The sequence below is a fragment of the Chaetodon trifascialis genome, chromosome 4 (assembly GCF_039877785.1).
Source record: "Chaetodon trifascialis isolate fChaTrf1 chromosome 4, fChaTrf1.hap1, whole genome shotgun sequence".
Lineage (NCBI taxonomy): Eukaryota > Metazoa > Chordata > Actinopteri > Chaetodontiformes > Chaetodontidae > Chaetodon > Chaetodon trifascialis.
Window position 1 is genome coordinate 20250182 of NC_092059.1, and position 20628 is coordinate 20270809.

Consider the following 20628-nt stretch of genomic DNA (forward strand, 5'->3'; position numbering starts at 1 on the left):
GCAAAGCTTGCCCTTCAACATACTTTAGGCAGACAGCTTCTGTACATAAATACAAGGCTCAAAAAGCTCGTCACCGTTAATGGGTTACACGGTTGTTACGAGCAGTGTCCACCTGCCACCGGCAGGGGGCGACATTGTCCATGGAAATGGAGTTTGAAGCGTCCAGCATCACTCTCACTTCCACCGGAGCATCTCCTCATCTGACAGTCAGCAGAGGCTATCCTTCCACGAAATTAACGGTAAGATACTATTTATGATTTCTCGGGTTTCGGTTGGAGTAGATAAACCGAAACAGGCTTGAAAAGCTCATCGCGCGATTAGCCTATTTAATCTCTGTTTCGCCTTATTTCCATCAGTTGTAGTGGGCTGATTTTACTGGGGCTGCACAGTGTTGTTGCTGGCGTGCGTTTTTACCATACGGAGAGGGTCGCAGCACCTGAATGCAGCGCAAAAATAGGCAAAGACAGGTGTGTCGTCTCTCTCGTGCATTCAGTAAAGGCATTTGTCAATACGATGGTATGAATGCAGGCGACCCGCTGCTGCTGCTGCTGCTGCTGCTGCTGCAGAGTGGCTGCTTGGTCAGCAGCAAAGATGTATCGATGGGCATGAGCTACTGTGCCTCAGCTTCCCGAATCCACTCAGTTTATTTTCGGGCTTGGTGATCAAGTGATGTTGCAGTACGGGTGCTGTACAGTAGTGGATGGGAGTAGTTGTACTTCCTGAGGGGGCTGAAGCCTTCGCAGTTGTGATAGTGGCGGAGCTACAGCGTGCAATCACCATCACCATCCTCACAGCATGTTATCTTCGCAATCTCCTCTTCTGGGTTGGCTTGAACAGTACATTTCTTCATCACATGAAAGTACCAGACTCCCATGCCTCCTTTGAATTGGGCTGAAATTATCTTCAGACCCCACATGTGATGTTTGATAATGGCCTAATGAAATAGATTTCATTACAGATGTAATAACCAGCAGGTGATTTATCCAGATTTAACAAGGAGGGCTGCTGGGGGAGGTGTTCTCTCACATCTCGTCCAAAGCCTAACCAGGAGATGCATCATAAGGAGGGATTACTGTGTTTCACTTCCCTCATCACCCCCTGATAACAGCATGTTCTCAAGGGGAGCATTTTTGCAGATCCTGCCATCCATGTCCTAAGCTGTACACTACGCAAGGCCTTGTTTTTGATTGGCTATAACATTATACACTGGATGCAAGAGGACTGTTAGACACTGAAGACCACCACTGAAGCAATGTAAGGAAGGAGGACATTTACTCTCCCACTGATTAAAGAAGAACAGAAAGAAAAGCATACACCTGGTTGAATTGGAAACACTGCTCCTTCTGTGAGTGCAAATATTTTAGAGATACTGCGTGATCCCGTAAGAATTTAACCCCTAACTTGCGAAGTAATGAGGCCCATTCTCACTGCACTGGGCAACAGGGTCGGTCTTTATCAAGGCAGGCTTTGTCCCAGGAGGCACAGAGCTCCGAGGCTGGAGCAGCCAGAGGTTGGAGGTGTGGCAGCTCAGGGTCCCGGCCCCCTCCATCCTCCTTCCACCTTCTCTCCCAGGAGGGGAACACTGGAAGGAAAATGAAAGCATGTTGAGCGACAGGCAACGGTGCACTCCAAGAATGAGAAGCACGTCCTGAAGTTGACTTCAGTTTACCTCTCAACAACAAAACCCCTCTGTACACACGTGCATGCACGTTTTTTCCCCTTCTTTTTTGTCTCTATTTGAAGGCCAGTGGTGTATAGCAACACTGTTAACCATTTGAACACTGATTCCTACAGTCAATCACTCTCACACACAAATAGTCCACACATACGCATGAAAGCACATATATTACCAGCTTATAATTAGATGAGAAGATTGGCTAGGACAGGCTAGGAGTTTCCCCCTGTTTCCAGTTTTTGTGCTAAGCTAAGTTAGCTGGCTGCTGGCCATAGCTCCATGTACACATATGACTAACTCTTAACACCAAGGCAGACACACATGTCACACGATGTTGGAGTTTTTCTTTAATCATTTAATCTCCCACAGCCCAAAACTGAAGGGTGTTTCATTCACAAGGAATTAAAACAGAGAAATGGAACATTTGAAGGATTTTTACATGCTGGAAGAGCTTAAAATATCCAGTGTTTCACAAGAAAAAAAACAAAAGCAGCATGTTATTTTCTTCTTCTTCTTTTATCATTTTAACCATCGCGTGACCCCTCAAGACCCCTTGGGAGGGTCCTGACCCACATGTTGGGAAGCACTGGACTAATCAACTCGTTTTTTCCCAGCTCTTCAACTCGAAGAAAATTCACTACAAGCGCTAAACTCGACTCATTAAGGGCTGTGTTTGCATGAAGGCTGGTCTTGCTTTGCTCTCCCGTCAGCTAGTTTGTTTATTTTCACTGAAATGTTTGCGTGTGAGCGTGTGTGTGTGTGTGTGTGTGTGTGTGTGTGTGTGTGTGTGTGTGTGTGCACGTGTGAGAAAAAGGGGGTTAATGAGATTCTCTCTGAGCGTATGCATGTGTGCATAACCTCGCATGTACCCATATCAGATCAGATCAGATCTCAGGCTGCACATTGGATTTGCCCCCCTCTCTCTCTCTGCATACTTAAGAGCATCTGAACAACTCCCATTTGATGCATGCCGAGGAGGTGGGAGTATCCAGCCAGCCGCTCTGATGTTAGGAGGCAGTAACTCTTCCATCCTACTCAGTCTGCTCTCCACTCTCCCTGCTCTCCTGTTTCAGTCAAGCCTGTCTGCCCTCTAGCGTAGTATTCTCCCTTCACTCACCGCTATTCATCACCATCTAGGATACATTTACACAAACCCACGCTGGTAGACAGACCGCTGTCCTCGTGGACTGAAGAGTTCGCGTTTGCACCGGTAGATGCAGATATATGTACATTACTTTGGAAAGAGCTAGAAAGTGGGGATCTGCGGCAGTGCTGTTGAAGCTGAAGTTGTCCCCTCACCACGTTTTTGTGGTCCCAAAGGATATCGCACACAACTGCAGAGGTAAGGGAACATTCGTCTGCACTTTCTTCTGTTTCTTTCCCTTCATTTTACCGCTCAGCTGTTTATGTAGTTCATTTCTTGTGTGCCTCCTCTGTCGTCCTCTCCTCCCACTCTGTTTTCTTCAGGTGTCTTCTCTCAGATATTGATTTATCATGGTCATTCATTCTCTTTTTTCATTTCTATTCTTTTTACTATTTATTTACTACTATCATTTCTCAGTGCAGTTCATTTTAATGACATTTTTTTGACTGAATTTGCATTTCCGAATGCGGACGCATTTGTATACATTCCAGTCATGCTGTGACAACTCCATTATTATCATCTTTCTGTCTCTTATGCTGATGTTTATTTTTGTGTCCTGAGCTTTGGGATCTTCTGCATCTCTGTCGTGATCAGATGCTGAAAGCGAGGCATGCGTCTACATATTGGTGCACTTATTTTTCCCTCTTTCTGTTGGTCTTTTATGTCTCTTTTTAGCAGTTTCTCAAGCATTTTGTTAGCTGGGACAGCTTTCGGTAAAATTCCCTGCTGGCCTGACTAATGTCTTTCAGCTGGAGCCTGACACGTGCACACATGCATACGATTACAATACACACATAGTGTAGAAAGAGCTCTAACCAGACAGTGGATGGAGCAGAGGAGAAAAAGCAAGCGATGGTTGTTGTTTAGAGCGATCATATATGCAACTTTGCATGGTTGCCTCTCAGCGATCTGCATGCATTCACACTGCATCTTTGCTCTGCTTGCCATCCCTCATTTTCCACCTCTCTCTCTCATGCAAAACCTCCCTGTCTCTCTCTATCTCTACTCTTTTATGGTCTGCGTGTACTCACAGTTAGTCTTGGTCACTGCTGTGCTTGCCTGCCACAGAGCATTGGCCATGGTTGGTTGGCTAACCGCAGATACACAACATTAAAAAGGCAAAATGTTCTTGTTATGTGGTGCATGTTTACAGGGTGTCACATTGCTTACGCGTGTGTTGTTATGCTGCATGCACTGACATTAAGAACTCCCCATCCACACCTAGGTTAAAGGGCACATTGTTATTCACTCACATGCGCATACACACACACACACACACACACACACACACACACACACACACACACACACACACACACACACACACACACACTCTGTCCTCCGAGATATGACTGACCCGCATTAGTGTACAGTCCCCTGCTGTATGAGTGTGTGTGTGTGTGTGTGTGTGTGTGTGTGTGTGAGTGATTTCCTTGAGGTGCCGAGGGTTGAGTCATAGCGGCTCATATGCTCGTGGCTGAGAGGCATTCACTGTAATGATGCCATGATGTGTGATTTGCAAATAGACACTGTCTGATGGAACCGCGTATCCCTGAAATGTCAACTTTTCAGGAAATGAAAACAAGCAAAACCGCCTGTTTTTTTTTCACCTCACCACCCATGAATTTTTCAGGTTATCCAGAGTAATGTGAGGAGGTTCTGTAATCCCACATCATCGCAGAATTTGCTAAACACACACAAGAACTTGTAATCTGTTGATTCGAGTTAAATTATTAAAATAAGAGCAGAGTTACAAGGTTCACACTGCAGTGACAACATTAAAATGTTAAAATTTGTTTTGAATTGAAAAGCGGCTTCAAAGATTCAGAGACAGTTTCAGTCCATTCGACTGAAATATGTTACAAACTATCAGATTGATAGCCAGAAAATTTAGCACAGACATTCACGGCCCTCAGTCGATGAATCCTTTTGTGACCTCTGTGGTTGTTCACTTTCACTTTGTGGTGAAGTGTCTCAACAACCATTGGCTGGATTGCTGGACAGACATTCATGTACCACTCAGAATGAACTGTAATAACTTTGATGATCTCTTCTCTCTTCCTCTAGTGCCATCATCAGGTCAGAATTATTAATTGTCCAGAATTGTGGTTTATGAACTAAACAAGCCTCCACTGCAATGTGTGTTTAGTGCTAATTAGCCAATGTTAGTATGCTAAACCAAGCTGATGAATATGGTAGCATGTTAGCATTGTGAGCAAATTACCTTCAGAAGGAAAAAAACAAAGCAAAGCAAAATTTTCTGAGGTAAACTAACTGTCATGGATAGTAAAAGTTGCCCAGTTTGGTCCTGCAGTGGAAACCAGACCATTAGGGACTAAGCCCTGAGTAGAACTGTATAGGAAAGGCTTAGCAGCTTAATCTGATGGAAAGTGTATTGAAGCACAGAAACAAACACACACACACACACACACACACACACACACACACACACACACACACACACACACACACACACACACACACACACACACACACACACACACACACACACACACACACGCACTGGGCCCACCCAGAATCTGCAGCCACTCCAGTGAGCATCTTGGGCTGCTCTTACGCAGAGCAAAGTGCAGAACACTTGCTACGCTCCGAACATCTTAGCATGCTATGCCTTCCTCTCCTCGTCACCACACGCACCGAATGAACCCGCGCTCTTCTGGTCGTGTTGTGGGAGTTTGCGTGATGGTCACGATGGTCATTATTTTAATTTGTTATTCTAAAGATAGCTGTCTGCAGAGAAACAACACAGCACAAACCGCACGGCACACAACACGATTCCTTCACACAGACATTGCAGCGATGTGTGTGTCTAGAGCAGAGTGTTGCAGGTTGTTTTCTCACTCTAAGTGAGAGCTGAGATGGGCAGTAATGTGCCTGGTGTGTATGTGTGTGTGTGTGTGTGTGCGTGCGTGCACGAAGTTGGCCGGTGCCAGTCGATGCCAGTCTGTGCTCTGTCTGGACTGGCCAAACGCCCGGTGCTCCCATGTGGTTCATATTCTCCAGACTTTCACATCCACTCACTCCTCCTAAGGCTTCCCTGAACCTGTAAATGCTTTTGTTGGCCCACACAGCGTGAGTGTGTTTGTGCACAAACGTGTGTGCTAAGTTGATTGCTTAAAGGGATAAAAGGTATTCAGTGTCTTACTGAACCAAATAATCCACTTCAAAGACAAAACAAAGCTAGAAAGAGGAAGAATCTGCGAAGGCGTGTGAGAGCTTTCAAACACACTTCCTTGCATGTGTGCCGGAGATTGAGCCACGCAGGGTGACACAGGTTGGATTCTTTTTCATTTTATTTTTGTTTTATCTCCGTACATAGATATTATTTCATCACACAAGTGGCAGAGCCCGGACTAAGGAGCTTTAGGGCTTCTTAGCTGTGCTGTGGGAGGGAGAGGGACTCCCTAAACTCTGTCTGTGTCAGTCAAAAACCCCTCGCTGAGAACACACACAGATACATGAGAGCCAGGAGTCAGCACGCACGCACACACACACACACACCAGCTGAGCGAACGCCTAGGGATAGCACTACTAATCTCATTCTCTGTTGACACACTATTCCTCAGATGTGCATGCTCTCACAGCTCTCTCTCTCACCATGTTGGTATCCCAAAGCTAGAGGTGTATTCCTTCCCATCAGTGTCAGCAGAAGGGTGAGTTCACACTGGGCTAGAGGTGTGTGTGTGTGTGTGTGTGTGTGTGTGTGTGTGTGTGTGTGTGTGTGTGTGTGTGTGTGTGTGTGTGTGTTGTGCCTGCAGCACATCTGCTCTGCAAACCACAGCCTCCCACAGACTGCATGACTTCAAAAAACAGTGGGACTTTGCAGAATTTCAGATGAAGTGGCTCTGTGGTCCTCAGATGGTTCCTCAGGGGTGAGGAGAAATTCTCTAGTAACCTAATTACCTGGATTATCCAACACTAGTGAATACAGTGAGAACAAATGTATTTCAATTCAGTGTGAATTCACTTTATTTCAGACATATGGCCCATACCAAATAAAGATTGCAGACATAAAGAAAAAGTAATAAAGTGTGAAAGTAGAAATATTTGGATGCAGAGAAAGTGATGAGCTTCATTTTCCTCAGACAAAATGCAGAGTTTGTACACATCAGCACTCTGGCCCCTGACAATTCATGAGTTTGTTGTGGCTGATGTTGATCCGGCCCCTTTTCTGGAAAGTAGCCAGCCAGCATTGAAGTCATTGCCAAGGTAGGCAGATTTCTTTCTTTGCTCTGAAAGCACATTTTGTGTTTAAAGGAATGTCAGCGGTCTCAGATCTGTACACAGTGTAGTCTTACTGCACGCTCTGAATGTACTTATCAGTCACTGTCAGTTTGCTTTTGTTGGCAGACCACTTGGAGCCATTTGCGTCATTCAGTTGAACAGGTGACACGTCACAACTCAGAGAGCCACCGTACCTGCCCCCAGTGTTTAGCTGCTACTGTGTAGGATTGCTGATCCTTCTCGGCATTAAACTGCTCCTTTGTGGTGTCATGCTGTATACAGACATTACTGTCATTTCATTTAAGTTGCCAGAAAAGAGCAGAACAAGTAGCTGACGACCGACTGTGGCAGCTTCCTCTCTTGAACTATGGTATCTTTGAGTCCAGTGCAGCTGATCTGTCAGTGAGCTGCACTGTCATCACACATGGCATTTGTTGTATTTTACATGTTAATGAGTCATCGCTATGTTTTTGCATGAGGCCTTTTCATCATGTGTTGAGCCACAGAGCAAAATATATTGCTATTGGTCACGTCACCCCTTCCAGCACTGGATTACAAAGCTTTTAAGCACAACCTATAAAAGCCACAGTTGAGGAGCGCAGGTGAGTTGATTTGTGCTGGCTAGGACCTTCTGCAGGCACAAGCTTTCAGTAGATAAAGCATCACATACTTAAGTTTTATTGCAACTAATGACGCACAAATTGTGCTATTGTTATGTCCCGTTTTTTTTTTTTTTGGTGATCAAAATCAGCCAGAAAGATCCATTAGCTATCGATTCTTCAAAACAGCATTTCTTCTAATTTCTTCATGTTTTGTTTGTTGGAAGATCATGCTTTTAATAATTCTTGTCAGACATCTTCATCTGATTCTTCTTTCACCTCGTTGTAAGAACAATACCAGTGTCTCACTCTGAGATCTGACAGTGTTTCCATATTTTGTTAAAATGTAATAAAAGGGGTAACAAGGCAGTCATCGAACACCTCAGAGGTTAACAGCATGTAGCATCTTCTTGTGACATATACCTTTGGAGATCAGTTGAGTATCTGATAAACGGCAGATTATGATGTGCATAGTTTTGCATTGTTATGGAGTTCAGCAATAGTTCATGTGTTTTTGTGGAATTTCCATTGTGGATGCAGGAGTGGGTGAGTTTAGCTGGACAAGAGTCACTGAGGTGGGCTGCAGGTCATTGCTGAGGCGAGCCGGAGATCAGAGGAACAATACAAGCTGTGAGGCTTTCCCTTGTTCTTTGGTGGTGGTTGGGTGGGGGACACAAGCCTGGTTTTTGCTTTGCAGCAAACCCATACATTCAGCACTGACTGTTGTGAACGCATCCTTATGAAAAGGCTTAAAATGTTAACAGAAAGGAAAAAGAAGGATTAAATCATTAAAACAGTTATCGTCTGCAGCTCAGATGTTTCCTTAAAAGTTCCACAAAAATAAGACGTGCCAAACATTCCCAAAACTGCACATCATAGCTAGATATTCATGGTAAGAGATTATCCACAGCATCCTACCTCAGACCTCACTTGTGATTTATAGTCAGTGAGCTAAGCCATGCTGAGACCCCGGCATGGCCCTGAAAGGATAAGGGTCAAGATGCAGTCTCCAGTGAGTTCACATCAGAGCCATGATTTATGCAGCAGGGTTTTCAGGTAATATTTAAAACAAGGTTCTGCTCTGCAGCTCAGCCAAAGGACCGCAACCGGACATTTCTCAAGGAGCAGCGCCGAGGAACAATGGCTGGGTCCATCCTTACATTGTTTCCCTACGCTGTATCCCCACCACTGCTCCTTAATGGGTTCCTGGCATTGACAGGCAGGAAAAAACAGAGTCTGTCGTGAGAGGAGTCGAGAGTGCACGGAGCAGCATGTGACTTCCTTAATGGAACCTTTGTCGCTAATTTCTGCGTTGCAATTGGCTGGCTGCAGGAGGCAGGAACTTCCTGCTCGAGTGTTGTTGGAAGTGACCACTCCCTGCGAAATGTCAAAGACCTACTGAGTGTTTGTATGCATGTGTGTGTGTTTGTGGGAGGCTGCTGTGTGCTCTGAGCCTGAAATAACCTTTGACTTTCTGAGTGTGTATTTGAATATTGAAGATGCTTGTGGGTGTGGAAATATACTGGATGTGGATGCAGTGTGTTGTCCTGGTGCTGAAGCTTGTGGGAGTGTTGTCTAGTTGGCAGACTAGTTGAATTCCACTTCTAAACTCAAACATGACCTTTCTCACTGGAACATATTGTATATTAAATGTACTTTAACTGCAGTGAGGAGGTCTGTTTATTGTTTTTCTGTGATCCTTTCCCATGCTGCCTTGCTGCAAACACTGTTACTTCCTCCACTGCTGGTCAGTCCTACCAGCCCCACTTTGACCTCAGCATCCACCTGCTGGGCCTGATTAAGTTTTCCCAAGAGGTTTCTAGATCTCCACCCTGCTGCACTGTATGCCAAGACCTTAATTATCAGACACATTATAAGTCTGTTCCATGTGAACTCACTGACTCAGTTGCACAAAAACTCAAACACACCTACACAAATACTCTGTGACTGTGGTCTACCATTTGCACTGGCTCCTCCTGCTCCTGCTGACAGCAAGGAGTGACGAGGAGAGATTGTGGGTAAACCACAGCTATGTGAGAGTACAGAGGACTGTGACCGTCACAGTGGCTGCTGGACAATGGTGGGAAGTCTGAGGGATGTAACTCTTAAATAAAACTAAGTCAGTGGTTTGCAAAATCTTGGCTGGTGTTGAAAATAGATCACAGGTTTCTTTTTTGGCTCGCCGCTCAGTAGAGTGCTGCTGTTCTTTTCTGTGGAATGGTCACAAAGTTAGGATTGTATTTCTTACCTAAACTTCAACAGACTGACCCAAAGTAGAAGGCTAGAGGAGATATATGAGGGCTGAAATTATTAGTCTATTAAGAGATTAGTCCATCAACAGGAAATTAATCGAACTGTTCTGGTAATTGATTTTCTTCATTTAAGTTATTTTTCCCAGCAAAATGTCGCATATTTGATGCTCCTGGCTTCTCAAACGCGTGGTACTTCATCACTAAATTCAGGTCTGAGAATTTTGACACAAGAAATCAAATACTGACAGTTTTATGAAAACTGATGACGAATTGAAAAAGTCCTCCAACACTTTCAGAGAGGAGAAGCTCCATAAGGTATAGCTAGCTAGCAGCTAGCTCACAGACCCCACAGACCCACTGACCTCTGCAGCCAGCACAGCAGACTGCAGCAACAATGGCACAGGAAACAACTGAAATAATAATGAGATTTTTCATTCATCAAAATACACATTATAATATCTTATTTTTAGAGCATAAGGGGATGATGCATAGTAGTGGTGGTTTACCATTAGCTGTGTTATTGTTTACTGCCACTTTCTAAAACTTGAAACCAGCTAAGCCTGGACTAGCAGACTGCTAAATATATCGATTTACATACTGCATACTGCCATGAGAAACAAACAATACGCAGTATGTAGTGCGACATTCCTTGGTAGATGTACTGTAGTAGGCAGTTCTGAATACAGCCTGTGAATGGGAATGGGCTGTTTAAGCATCTGCAAGGCTGACAAGGAAATGAAATGCAGGCGAGGAGGTGAGCCGTGGAAGGCCAGGCAACTACAGGGCAGATGAAGCGGGAGCGTGGACGGGTGGAGCGGTCAGGTGATGTGGAAAGGAGTCTGTGGATGGATGAAAAATTACTCATTTCTGTTGTATTCCAATGTCTACTTGTGGCAGATATCTGAGCCCTGCGATTGGCTGGCGACCGGTCCAGGGTGTACCCCGCCTCCCGCCGAGATAGGTTCGAGATAGGTTCGCCCCCCCCCCACGACCCCGAAAGGGATAAGCGGCATAGAAAATGGATGGATGGATGGATGGATGGATGGCAGATATCTGACCAACAGACATCTTAAATGTTGCACTTTGCGTGGATGGACCGGTGACGGGCTGGCAGATTTCTCAGGCTTGTGAGTTCTAACATGTTTGTCGTAAAGAAAACAAACAGAAGTCGCACGCTAGACACAGAAACACAGAATAATCGTCTCTGCCAGCAGACACCAAGCACAGCCAATATCATCCAGCAGCAGAACTGCAGTGCCAGCAGAGCTGTGCTTCCTATCGGCATGAAGAGAAGCAGCAGCGGCAGCGGTGTAGAGCTGCAGATGTAGACGTGTTGATTTGTGTGTCTTCTTGCGTGTTTGAATGTTTCATATTTAACATTTTGAGCCTGGGAATCCGAGCATGAGTCACGAGCCGCTTTCATGACTTGCTTCACATGTAAAATTTCTTTTCTGCCTCACAAAATATATTTAAGCTCTGACACCATTCATTTAAAGGTCGTCTGTGATGCTGTGAGCTGCTGGTGCTTCAGAGTTCGCTGTATGCGTTCCTCTTGTGTCTGCAGGGTTTTAAGTTGTTTTCAGTGTATTCAAATGATATTCTTCAGTATTGGTGTGCTTGTTCATGGGCCTCCGTGCACCTGGGAATACTGAGTGATGATTTTTTTGTGTCCGTCTCTTATTCCAAAACCTCCCAAACTCATTCCCAGGGCAAGATATACACATGCTGTCTGCATCCGACAACAAATTTTTTCTAATGAAACTTTTATGTCTCCCATCTGCAAGCCAAAGAGAAAATCGGCTTTCTGGCGCATCCTCTCTCTTTTTCCCTCTCTCTTTCACACACACACACACACACACACACACACACACACACACACACACACACACACACACACACACACACACACACACACACACACACACACACACACGCCTCTGTTGTTTCTAAGGTAGTTATTGCTTTCCCAGAGGTTAAAGCACACAAATTTGAGGTGATGGAAGTAAAGAAGAGCATGAGAGAAGCAGAGATGAAACAAAGATGAAAAGGGAGGAAAAAAAATGACGAGATGACTGAACAAGCAGAGGGGAGAGAGAGAGAGAGAGAGAGGATTTTTTCAGTGTAAAAGAGTGCATCTGTGTGCGTGTGTGTGTGTGTGTGTGTGTGTGTGTGTGTGTGTGTGTGTGTGTGTGTGTGTGTGTGTGCATGAAAGTCGTTTGATGTTCTTCCCAGTTTTCAAACTAACTGTGGTGAGATAGCTTGCACTAATGGGTTGCATGAAGCTCGGGAATGTAGATCAACAGATGAATGCCTCACCGCTGAGTATGGTGTGTGCTTCTAAGCTACCAGGTTATGAGCTTTCAGAGGCATTTGTGTGTGTGCGTGTGTGTGTAGGTCTCAGTTAGATCCTCATGTGAGTTGCTGAGTGTTTGGCCTCGCTGGATCTGCTGCCTGACTGGGTTTTAATGAGCCCTGAACCCTGTCTGCTCCTCCACCTGAGTGTGTTTGTCAGTTTTTCACAGCTCCTTGTTGGAGCTGCTAAAACACTCGTTTCCCAGCAGGGACCAGGCGGACACTTCTGTATTTCAGAGTGTTTGACAGTGTTTTCTATGGTTATGTACATACACATTCGAGGTCAATATTGTTCCCAGTGCTGAACGTTCAGCAAACCAATACTGGAGCCAACAAACGCAAGTCTATCAGACAGGTAGAGCTTAGTCAATACTTTGTAATGACTAAACTATGCACGAAGTGTCTATGTATATTTAGCATATGCCCCTTACCTCCTCTAGTTGCTAGAATTTCCAGGGAAACACCAGATGATATGTCAGAGAGTGAGGAATTAAGTCAGTGAACAAGCTAGCTTAGCCACAATATTGGCACGATTATTCATTTTCATCTGCAGTGGTGGTTGTTTAGCAATGGAGACAACAGCTCTCATGATCCCATCCTACTTCACAAGGTCATCAAAAACTCTTGTTTTTGTTTTGAATGAGACCCCCGGTGGCCGAAATGACACACTGTGCATTTAACAAGCAAAAACTGGCAAACAAATAAGACCATTAAAATGTTTCCACATACCAGGTGCATCAATGAAGAAGTGTGTTGAATACATTTTGTGGCGTAAATGTCCCTCCCTGGACAAAATTAATGAATTCCGTGTGCTTTCAGGTATAGGGGAAGCGTGACATTAGCTCACAACTGAGTTTTTCTGGGAACAGGTAATAGGATCCAAATGTTAGTAAAAAGGCAGTTTATGGAAGGTAACACTTTATTTGGTGGCAGGCAGGCGGGATCAGGCAAACAAACGCAGCAGACTTGGCAGGCAGAGCACACACAGCTGGCAGGCATCAGGCAAATAAAACTGAAATCGCTTGAAATCACGAATTAGGCAAATTAGACTGGAAATACATGAAAAGCAAAAACTGTCTATACAGTAACTGTGTCCTAATTCAGGAGCTGCTTCCACTGAAGTGTGCATTTCAAGATTTAACGCATCACAACGGGCTGACGAGGTTTTCCCCTCCCGAGGCAGATTGCGAATTGTGGCCTCCGATGCTTCCTCTGCAGCCCTCAGTATCCCCAAATCCACTGTGCATCCTTCGAAGGAGGCAGCTCCTGACTGCTTGGTACTCAATTATAGAGAGTCCAAAAAGAGAGTGAGAGGCAGAAGAGGAGGGAGAGAGGGAAGGCGCAGGTGTCACTGTGGCACAATCAGACTAGATTGCAGCACTTGAACTGGCACACCCACCATGAATGACTCCAATCGGCAGGCTTGTATCATCAGGGAGGCCTCTTCTGACTGTCAATCAGGGCCCAGTGTTTATTCTTCATTCTGAAATCTAGTGTGGACTGAGTAGTCCTATCCAGTTCAACTATTTTAAGACGTGTAGTTATGTGGCATGAATAGTTCATCCTGATGGTCAAGGATTAAATATATTGTCTTTGTGCTGTTTTCAGTTGAATATATATCAAAAGAGATGAGCAAATTATCATGTTTTATTGATGTTTTACACACAGTCCCAGCTCTTCATGGAATCAGGGTTGTATATTATGCTTCTCAAAGGAATTTGTAACATGATACAAGTTAAATTTTTTAATCTGACCAACGCTGGCACCACTCGGCTTGTTATGGGCCTACAACACATTTAGCACAAAACTCTCTCAGCAGTGTTGCTTTTAATATGCATCTTTAGGACTTTCGTTTGACTTCTTAAGTGATATTGGACACTGGCTCCTACAGCAATCATGACTCAAGCAGAAGACAGATTATTTCAGTAAATCACACTTTATTCCACCATATTATAATAAACAATTCTGAGAGTTGCCCTGACATACATCTTTGGTGGGGAAAAATGCATGCTGCAGTGATGCATGTAGAGCCTGGATATACTGTTCACAAGATGATTTCTGTGTGTGGTTATGAACAGTAAAGGCTAAAATCCAAATATCTCTTCACCGAGTCTTCAAAAACTGTGACAAAACATACTTCTACATGACTGGCTATCCTATCTACTTCTATCTTTGTCTGGCCCCTGCAGCTCCAGAAGTTGCTGACACGGTGCCATTATCTCCCTGTTCTCCCCGGTAACTAAAATCCACAGACAGCTCTCCATGTCAGCCAATCAGATAACAGATAGCCCCTGATTTCGAGTCAGTGCTGCATGCCTTTCATCCCGCTGCTAGAAAGCATTTTGCTAGACAGATAGGATCCCACAGAGTGTTTACTGTATGCAGCATCTGAGGGACGGACATAATGAGAAAGAAGAAGAGGCAGAGGGATGATCCTGTGCTTGGTTTTAAGGATGAAGAAGTGAATGAAGGGAGGGAGGAAAGGCGGGAGGTGGGGAGAGGAATAGAGGAAAGCAGGGAGGCTGGAGAGAAAGAAAAAAACAAGGATTGGGTAGGACTCAAGGAGGGAGGGATTATGTAAGGAGGGAGACAGAAACCTTCATTCAGCCCCCCTCTCTCATGTCAGCTGTATGGAGGCCTGGTAGAGAGACATTAAAGGAATGAATGAATGAGAGACAGAGAGAGAGAATGTCAGCAAAACATTCCAGAGGCCATGTTTTCCCCACTATCTGTCTTTCTGCCTGTATGTCTGCCTCCCCATCAGATATCAGTCAGCAGTGGGTTCCTGAAACACTGAGGCGTCTCTTTGCATCCAGCAAATCAGATGCAGAGATGGAGGAAGGGATGTGGAGAGAGAGAGAGAGAGAGATGAAGAGTGAGGATAGGAAGGGGGAGAGAAAAGCAAGTGAGGAAGAAGATGAGAGGAGGTAGTGATGATGGGTAAGAGGGAGCAGAGAGTAGAAACTGCATGCTTGATGTATTTGACATCTTAAATGAGGGTTTCGGTAGAATATATTTCATTGAAGCGCGGTCATATTTCCTTAGCAACATTAGTGTCATAATGAAACTCTCATCTGAGCCCAGACCAAGCCGCAGAGCAAATTAGTTTCCTCACCGCGACGATCTCTGGTTGTACTGCAAAGAGAAGGCTTTCCTGTTTGCATTAGCCTGCCTGGTCAGCTGTCAGTGTGAATTATTTTAATCATCAAGTGTCATAAATGTTTCAGAGTTTTTTATGGCAAAGGTGTCAGCATGCCGACAGCTCGCAGTTTCACAGTGCATATGGCTGCAGAAGTCAGTGCAGAACTCAACCAATACAGAATATAATCAATGTCTAACTCTGGATGCAGTTTGGTTGCAGCTCTGGAGGATTGTGCAGTGAGTGAACAGCAGTGCATAAGTCAGGTGCGCTGTAATTTCCAACATTTACAATGAAGAGCTGCGAACATTTGTGAATTTTTATCTCTGCAATGCAATTTCAAAGTTATTACTTTTGGGCTTTGTGTCTTGTCTTGGCAGGATTTAACTGCATGCATGTTTCTATTCATAACTTTACATTTCTTTTGCTTTATTTTTTTTTTTACATTTATGTTTTTAATGTGCAGTAGCTTGGCTCCAGTAATGGAAATGTTGGTTGGTTCATCACGGTCCAATGCTGCAAAACAAATGACATTCCCATCAACCTCCGCTGTATTTTGGGCTAATTAGCAAATATTAGCATGCTAACATGCTAAGCTACAATGGTGAGTGTGGTAAACATTGTGTCTATTAAATGTCAGCATATTAGCATTTGTAATCATGCTGATGTTATCACTTAATTCAAAGCACTGCTGTGCCTAAGTGCAGCCTCAGAGAGCTGCTGGTGTGACTGTACACCCTGTAGACTTAATGGTACTCCACATGTACAGTACCGTCTGTGATTATTTGGACAGTGACACATTTTTGTTGTGTTGGCTCTGTTCTCCAGTACAACTGAAATGAAATAATTACTGTGCGGTCGCTTTTAGTTTTGAGTGTTTACATTCATATTTGGGTGACTGGTGTCTTAAACTTGGGAGACTTTGGATAAAAATGTCTACAAGAGCTTCTCTCTGACACTGGAAATCAGCCATTGTTCTCCTTCGAATCCACTGATTGCAGAGCCAAACTGATACCAAATGTCACTATCCAAATGAACTGCGTGGTATATTGCACCTGACAACTGAAAAATGGAAAAATCGTTGAAAGCAAAAATCTCTGCTAGCGCTATCAGAAGAGAGTACATCACACTTTGTTCCCGCTGTGTGGTCATGCTGTCTCCCAGTACACAGCTAAAGCCAGCACATGCTTTGCCAGCCTGCATCATGGCACAAACACTAACCAACAGTGACCCAGTGACGCTTTGTTTTTCTGTGTCACGATGCCACCGCTGTGCATTGTATGCAGCTGACTAAGCCGCTTCAGACCTCTCCATGCAATGCAGCGATTTGGCCTCAACCCAGAGCCCCAGATTTGTCTTAAACCATTTCCGTGAGGGCGGCGATGCCAAGTGTGGCTTAATATGGAGAGAAAATAACTAGCCTGGGTAACAAACCCAATTTGTAACCGGGACGAAGCAGATGGGCCGTGTTCAGTGTGTTTGGTCCAGTCCTGTCGTCTCGTTATCTGATTGTCTAGCTGCTTTGCACTCTTACCTGGCATATCATGATAGGTGGCCTGTTTATTGACTGTGAAAAGATGCAGGCTTTTCCAGGCAACCTGCACATCTGTGCCTTTTATCTGCCAGTAGATCTTGGGTTGTATCTTCTGTGTAAGGTGTGTATGTACAGAGAGTGTTTGTGTTTCATCTGTCCTCCTCATTGATGCTGAACATGATTGTCTCCCTCATCCTCCCTCTGCGCGTCCACGCACACACACACACACACACACACACACACACACACACACACACACACACACACACACACACACACACACACACACACATGCGTGCACAAATGGATGGAGAGAGGTCTGCAGAAAAAAGATGTTCTATCTGTTCCTGGCTCTTAGGTTATTTTTATCCTGAATGCTTGTGAGCTATGTGTCTTCCTTTTTTACACACCTCTGTCCCTCAGTGACTTCTCTTTTCCTTCCTTTCAGATCTTTCTCTTTCTGCTCTCTCTCCTCTCCCTCTCTCTTTCTATCCATCCATTCATCAGCACTGTGTGAGAGTGAGGTTTGGAGAGGATCGATGAAAGACTCCAGAGTGGGTTTTTCATCACAGACACATTCACACACACACACACACACGCGGTTCTCAAAAAGTGTGTGCGTATTGAACTGAACGCACGTCTTCCTGTGCGCTTTCTTTGCGTTCTGACAGTGTTTTTAAGCTTTTCATGTGTTCCAACTGATGCAATCCTGAAAATGAAAGCATTCATGTGCTTAATGTTGCCTAAATCAGAAGAATTTCTAAATGTAAAAGATGCGTCATTCATCAAATTTAGAACCAATTCTGTCATTGCGTGCGTGCGTGCGTGCGTGCGTGCGTGCGTGCGTGCGTGCGTGCGTGCCTTAAAAATAACCAGGATAAGTCTGTTACCAAGAAACCGTGACAGTGCACTTTAGATTTTACAAGCAGTATGTGTGTCTATGTGTGTGTGTGTGTGTGGGTGGATAGGTGGATGCATGTATATAACAGGATGTGCATAAGAGCATGAATACACACACGCATACACACTCTCTCTCTCTATGCCTTACACACACAAACACACAAAGACTATACAAGCCACTCAAGGCCTTAACATTAAAGCTGTGAATAACAAATATTTTTCGGCTGCACTGTTTAGTTTGATGCAGTTTATAAACTGCCTGGAAATTATGAAAAGGTCTCATCACAATTGCCCAGAGCCCAAGGTAACATCTTTACATTGTTTGCTTTGTCGTAGCCAGCAGTCAAAAATCAAAAGATACTAAACAATGACACAAAAAAGAAAAAGAGAAGAGAAAAAGCAGCAAATATTCGTAATTCAGAAGCTGGCGACTAATGGTTTTAACAATACTACAAACGCTCCTTTTCTTCACTTAAACTGCCGTTTTATGAATTGAAAGTATAAAGCTAATCACTGCAGCAGCCACCAATAATGGCCAAAAAGGTAAATGCTCTTTCTCTTGTTTCTGTTAACATTTCAATGCATTGCTACAATTAATTTGCCTCGTCAATGAGAAAATCCTCTCTGCAGCATCTTGAAATTGAATGAATTGTTGGTGGATTGAGTGCAGGGCTGCTGAGCGGGCGCCTGATGTCTCCTCGTCGGAGCCCGGTTGACTCTTGACATACAGCTTTGTGGGGGTGTTTAACATGGTGGTGAATGGGAAGAGGATAAGCTGACAGGCAGAAAGAGCCCTCCTTTGATGGGATTAACACAGTGGCAGACAGGGACTAGTGCTTTAGATTGATTAAAGTGTAATCCTGGTGGATAATCATGCCTCCTGATGTGGCATGTGTGGCCACTACCCTCATACAGCACCCCCCATCTCTGTCTTACACACATAAACACAAACAAAAAGTGTCCTCAGTCACTTTCACGCTTGCTGTGCTCTCATATTCTTTCTTTCCCATTTCTTTCTTATTAGGTCTTTCCTTGACTGTTGCTTGTCAAAAAAGGTCAAGAGTAGTAGCGAAGACTCTAGCTGTCATGTCATCTGTCACTCACACAGAGAGGCACTGTGTCCACAATCACTCCCTCGTTCGCTCATCTGCTACATAACAGACATGCAACAGTTAACTCTTCAGTCAGCCATAAAATATCATCATTTTGTGTCATCACTGACAGGTGCATCACTGTGATTTACACATGCTCTGAAGGCAACGCGCTGTAGGCAGATTTTTTCATTCCATGTTGGGAACAGTGGACACCATCGTGCGTACGTTTGACACTTAGATTGTGGACATTCAACACAATGGCAGAAAGTAAATGTAGTTCACCAAGTAGCAAATACTGAACAAGAGTGATCGTCCTTCTTAGCGTATAAATCCCTTTTTAACGTGAGCTTGGGTGGACTTGGGTCATGTCTATTTGACAGAGTGGACACACTGGGGAAATGTCCAGATCTCTGATTGACATTAGCCTGGTTCCAGACTACTGAACTGTTCCTATATCTTCAGGTTGGTTTTTTTTTCAGTAACTGTGAGATAAAATGGCAATTCAGTCTCAGACGAAGTTGGCATTTGATATTTATGAAAGAGTTAAGCAGCATTAGCGTTAATCGTGTTATTAGTTTAGTGTGTTCAGAGAAATTAATCAGCAACAACTTATTTAAAATGCAGTTGCTGCTGTTGCTGCCTCTCACTCATTATTATTTTCAGACTTGTTATAGACTGAAGCTAATGATAACTCAATGAATCAAAGAACAAGTGTTTCAGCCCTAGATGCCAATAAATGACCAATTTATAGTCTCGCTGCACTGTACATCCATGTGAACACACTGAACTGTGTCTAGTTTTCCATGCCTCGTTCCCAGATGTGTGATTCATGGGAACATTGTGCGTGTGGAGCACTGGCAGTATGGCACTGAGGTCAGCTATCAGTCGTTACTCAGGCATTATCATGATGGGGGGAAAAAAGCCCTGAGCTCTGCGGAGTCTCTGTGTGATAGCCTCAAGTGTGGGAACCAGCCTGCAGCCCAAAAGAGGAAGAGGGCTATTTATTTTACACTCATATAACACATCCATGGTCTGGATGAATTCAGCTGTAACGCATTCGTCATGTTCTGAGGGAGATTAAAATGTGATTATGGTGGGTTTTGTGGTGACTGTGTGGTTTAGCTTTGCGTATGGGAACACAGTTTGCAGCCTATAAAGTAAGATCTTGGCCTTTTATTCATACTCTGAACATTTACACTGGGGCTTGTATAAGAAAGAGTGGAAACTGTAACAAATTGGGTAGTGACAGAATAGCAAACAACAAAAAGAGGATACTGGTAATTAGGGGGAAATCTTCAGCTTCACACAACAATCAAGCAAACATAGTGGATGATTTTGCAGTTAGTCACTATAATATCTCCCCTGATTCATTTTTATCTCACCTGCACAAGCTGCACACTTCTCTCCCCTCTTTTCTTTTGCTCAAAGATTTCATAATAGCAACTCAAGTGGTGACATCTTATCCTGGCAGACAAAGCAGGGGACTGGAAGGGAAATCAATTTCGAGAGAATAATATAGAGCCAAGATATGAGATGATGCATGCTGGTGTGTGTCGAGATGAAGCCACAGCGATGTGGTTGACCCTGATTCTGCCGCCATTCTCTGCTCAGCACGGAGGAAAAAAGCACTCTTTGAGCCATATTTTGCATGGTAGCATATGGACGCTTGTCAGCATGTGTGCTGGTGACATTAT

The 20628-nt window shown here is 44.2% G+C and overlaps 1 protein-coding gene across 2 annotated transcripts in view; it reads left to right on the plus strand.

The window, feature by feature from the left end:
* Positions 1-160: 160 nt before the first annotated feature.
* Positions 161-20628, plus strand: part of kank4 (KN motif and ankyrin repeat domains 4) — a 72740-nt gene continuing 52272 nt past the window's right edge. Inside the window, exon 1 of one of the 2 annotated variants that reach the window (XM_070960758.1) lies at positions 161-239. The gene's annotated coding sequence lies outside the window, so the exon portion shown is untranslated. Of the gene's footprint in view, positions 240-2712; positions 3018-20628 lie in introns of those variants that run through there. The other variant, XM_070960759.1, reaches the window with a different exon arrangement.